Below are 4917 nucleotides of genomic sequence, written 5' to 3' on the forward strand. Positions count from 1 at the left end.
TGCCTTTTGTTAGGCGTTTGGTAAATATGCACAAACATAATTATTAACAAAAATACTCCCATAGCATTATATGATGAGATTAAGAATGTACGGATGGATCAGGTAAGGAGTTTAAAAGCATACAGATAGACAATCCAGGAAAAAGAAAAACGTTTGTATGGAAAATAGAGTTTTAAGAATGCATAGTAAATCTTTCAGACGCTTAGGTGATCGGAGTGAAAATAAAATAATATATATATAAAGACAACATTGTTTTAACCACTCATTATATATTTTTTCTACCGATCGGTTTCAAAGCTACACAAGCTTATTTATCAAGGTATAATTAACATAATTAATATAAATATAATGTATGGAGCTAATAACTTAAGTCCTTTTGTCTTATAAAGATAGGGCGTAATGCGAGATGGGTACGATCTTTAAAATTAGACCGAAATGGACTAGAGAAAATATTTTTTATTTGGTTATTATATATAAATTATAGACCTTTTAAATTTATTCAAAATTGTAAATTCAATATGGGATTGCCCTGAACTTCAGGGTGCCTGGAAGAATGACTAGACATGTGCCACCGTTTTGTAGCAACAATTCACGGACAGTGTTTACTTGAAATGCCGTATTAAATAGACTTCATGAACTCGGCAATAGTTATTCCCACGTAGTGTAGATATATTTAGTGTAGGGTATTGTTCCTATAGAACAAACCATTTTCACTTTTTCAAAGATGGTGAATGGTAATTATATTTATTTATTCATGCATTTCATAATATATATATATAAATATACAGTTTTTTGTTCAGTTTGCCTAGCTGTGTGAAACAGTTCTTATGATTTTCTTGTTGTTTTACTGTAGAATGTTTTATTATTTAAACTTTCTACTGAAAATGCTGTATGATTTTTAGGTTAATTTTTTTTAAATATAAATTTTGGGTATAAGGAAATTCATGTTTTTAAAAAATATATTAAGCCAAATATGTTAATACTATAAATGTTTGTAAAAGGCAGATTTGCCGTTTATGTTAATAAAATAAAATAAATAAATATTTTCTTATTATGAATCATTTTTTGATCTCCAAGATTTCCAAGTTGTCTACTAAACATTGATAAAATAAAATACGATATAATTCATTTGTTTATTATACCTTGAAAAAGTGTAGCTTTAAACCGGTCTGTGAAAAAAAAAAGTGGTTAAAAACAAAGTTGATTTTATTTATTTTATTATAATGAATCAAGACGAAGTTTATGTTTCATGTAAAAGTTTTATTGAACATGAAGTGTTTACTTTTTATTTCTAACTTAACAATTTTTCTTTTTATTTCAATTCTTTTAAAAAAAATATTTTTACGAAATTAACTTCGCCGTTAAATGAATAAGTACATCTAAAGTTGATATTTTATTTTTCCCATTTCTCGTTTAACTGTGTATTTGGGTAAATTAGGATAACCGGACCCTACCTCCTCCTGTTGCTACTCCTGTGTAGCACTTGGTGTTCAGCTCAGGTGACTTTCAGCAGGGACTGGAATGCCGGGAAGAGGACAGGACCAGCTGACCAGGACTGCAAAGGATCTGCCAAGTCCACAGCCACAATATGCCACATGCTCTTGGTATGAATTATATGTAAATAATACAAAACGAAGCGATATGTATTGTCTCATGACCAGATCTGCTTACCTATAGGTCAGTTTGGAAAAAAAAAACGTTTTCATTTGCTCTGAGAGGTTGTTATTATTCAAAATTTATTGTTATAAAAACCTCTTTTTTTAACTGATAAAACTGATGATTTTTCTGATTTTTAACTGATGTTTATAAAATAGGAAGACCCAATTTATTAGTTGGTTTTAAAATTCTGTTTTTTTAAACTTATTTAGGAGAAAAAATGGCACCAAAAAAAATATAAATTATTTTTTATTTAGAATAATTTATACACGGTAATTTTTGTTAAAACCCACCCCATGGGCGCTGTATAATATACATCCCAACACGGCTTGCAGCTACAGAATGCGTAGGCGGTTAGCATCTTAGTTCCATATTTCCAAGTATGTTAATTTTTGATAATTTTATAGGAGCTAGATTACAGCACGTCCTACAGCTTAAGAGCGCATAGACGTTTAAAAATCTAGCCCTCATTTACACAGCATAAAAAATATTACGAACAGTTTTTTATTAATGAATTTCATTTACATATATAATCTAGATTACATGTCCTGCAGTTACAGAGCGCATGGGCGGTTGAAAATTTTGACCCGATTCGTCGCTTCAGTTTGTTTTTATCCAAACGATCAAAACACAAAACAGTGGAAATAGAGCTTTAAAGCTTTTTTACGAAATAGGCATAAATAATAACATCGACAAAGACAAAATTCATTAAATAGTCCTTAAACAATCGAAAAAAATATGTTTTTCATTTGAATTTTATAAATAAATGCTTTCTCAGAACACTGAACGCTTAACTCAATTTCGTTAAAAATGGTCTGTTCGACAAAAACGAGCTTAGGCGACGCATTTATAGTTGAAATGGTAGAAATAATTAAATATTAATTTAATGAATAATTTAATTAATATGTATGTAAATTGATACTACCAAAAGTTTTACGGCTACACAGAGCATGGACGGGTAAAATTCTAGCAGCTTAAAAATGATTTTTAAAGGCTTACAACAAAAAAAAACACCAATTGGAGCATTGAGCAAAAAAATAATATGTTTGGTAAGCGTACATGATACGACGGCACAAAAAGGAAACTAAACAAATTGATATGGCATGTAGGCAATTAGCCCGTTTTACTCGTGAAAACTTAAATTATAATATAATAATAATAATAATCAAAGTTTATTAACAAAAATAACAATTACTTTATCTACTACATACACACTTAGGTTATAGATTTATCTGGATCATGTCTAGTCTGCCTAACTAGGTACAACCTGTTTTAAGGCAGACATTTTATACAAAAAATAATCAATACTTACTACCTACTTGTTAATTTACTATACTGTTATACAATATTGATTTATTATTTAGGAATGTATTTTGAGTAAATTTTCCGATTTTTATCGACCTAAACCCAGTAGCCAATTTTTTACAAATTTATTCGATTGAATCCGGGTCATGGTTTTGCAATCTTTGGGTAACATATTGAATATTTTGGGGCCCAGAAACCTGAAATTTCTTTGCCCGAATTCAGAATTTGTGATAGACCCCATGACCCATCCTCTAGTTTGACTTCTGGTAGTGTTCCTTTAGGGATTTGATAGAATAATTTACTTTCACAAATATTATTATTCTAAAAATATATAATTGCCTTATATCTAAGATCTCAAATTCCTCAAATAACATGACGCTGGGGTACCTAAAGGGCTTTTTTTAAAATTATTAAAATTATTTATTATTATATCACCACTACTATTTTTCATTGTAATGAAACAAAAAAGTTGCACAAAAAATCCATACCTACGTATTATTATAAATCCCTGTAATTACGTGAATAAAAAAAAAAACCTTAAATTAGTTACTGCCATCTATGAAAATAATAAAGAAGCTTTTTTCAGAAATGGATGAGCCGCCAAAAAATTATAAATTCAATCGTGTTCCAGGATACAACGATAGAACGATTTTTTTTGTGAATGGTACATAAATGTTGCACAATGCGGTAAAAACATTTTTTCTCATTTATTTCATAGGAAGAACTAAGACAGCTCGTTTCCTGCGAATCCAGAACCATGATGCGTCTTCTCCAAGCGGACGATATTGAAACTAATCCCGGACCTATATTCGCTGGACGCCGATAGATGACAGTAGCAAGCAAGAATTTATCACATTGACATGGCTTCGGATCTTGAAGAAATAAAATTTTACATTTCATATTAAATGTAGTTTGATGGAATATTCAAACGTACAACATGAATTATTAGATTTAAGTTTTAAAAAATCAATGGATTATTTGGAGACATTGTAACTCCATGAGTAGGTACGAAAATTGTAAAATGCGAAAAGAAAATTAGTTTATTTGAACTGCATACTCGTATATAATTATATTTTCATGGGAAATATGTAATAAAACAACAAATTGTATGCTTGTTTTTTGCATTAAAAGTACCTAATCGAAAGCTTAAGAGTTTTTCTCCAAAAAAACTTATTATTTATTAAAAAAAATATTTATTTAACGACCTTATACTACTATTATTATCATCACGCCATTTTCGTAGGTGTTGACAGAGAGGATGGACCGCCACACACGTCAAAAATTCATACATGTCATCTTGTCATACATGTCCTTCGGTTGTCTGCTTTTGACATGACCAGACTTGAGATTTTGGTTTATCTAAACATACCACGTATTTCTTATTTGTCCTCGTACTACATTACCATTCATTCTCGCCATATTTAAATTTTATTTTTTGTTTTTATTTTTATTATCTAAAACAAAACACATTATGGAATTTATACAGTGGTTACAATATGTCGGTAGAAATATATACTTTACATGTGTCTCAGTTACATTATGAGTATAATTTTATTATAACACAATAAAATTTACTCTAAGTACTAGTTTTAGTCACAAAAAATTTAGTGTTACCGTTTTATTATTGTACATGTTAGTGAGGGTAAGTATATATATTTAGGGTGTGTGATGGTGTGTGTATATGTGTATGGGTGTGTGAGTATTGTGCGTATCCGAGAGTGTGTAGTGAATATAAGTGGATTTATTGAACAGTGATTATCAAAAAATATCGGTTTTAAAAAAAAACCCTAATGAGGAAACCTATCAACCACCTTATCGATCGATGTAAAATTGTTAAGATTGTTATTATATCTCTTTTTCAATTTTTTCGGCATCCATTCATTCTACAATACGGAAATATTTATATGGAGTTAAATTTAGAATACGAAAGCTAATTTTGTTTTTTTTTCTTCTGAT

The 4917-nt window shown here is 29.5% G+C and overlaps 1 pseudogene across 1 annotated transcript; it reads left to right on the forward strand.

The window, feature by feature from the left end:
• Positions 1 to 85: 85 nt before the first annotated feature.
• Positions 86 to 4105, forward strand: LOC148274499 (hypertrehalosaemic prohormone pseudogene; annotated as a pseudogene). Its single transcript, XR_015824290.1, has 3 exons — positions 86 to 102; positions 1439 to 1604; positions 3680 to 4105. The product of XR_015824290.1 is annotated as a hypertrehalosaemic prohormone pseudogene (transcript).
• Positions 4106 to 4917: the final 812 nt, after the last annotated feature.

This window comes from Micrasema longulum, unplaced genomic scaffold (assembly GCF_059751315.1).
Source record: "Micrasema longulum isolate JH-2025_06_02 unplaced genomic scaffold, ASM5975131v1 h1tg001637l, whole genome shotgun sequence".
In the NCBI taxonomy this organism is placed as follows: Eukaryota; Metazoa; Arthropoda; class Insecta; order Trichoptera; family Brachycentridae; genus Micrasema; species Micrasema longulum.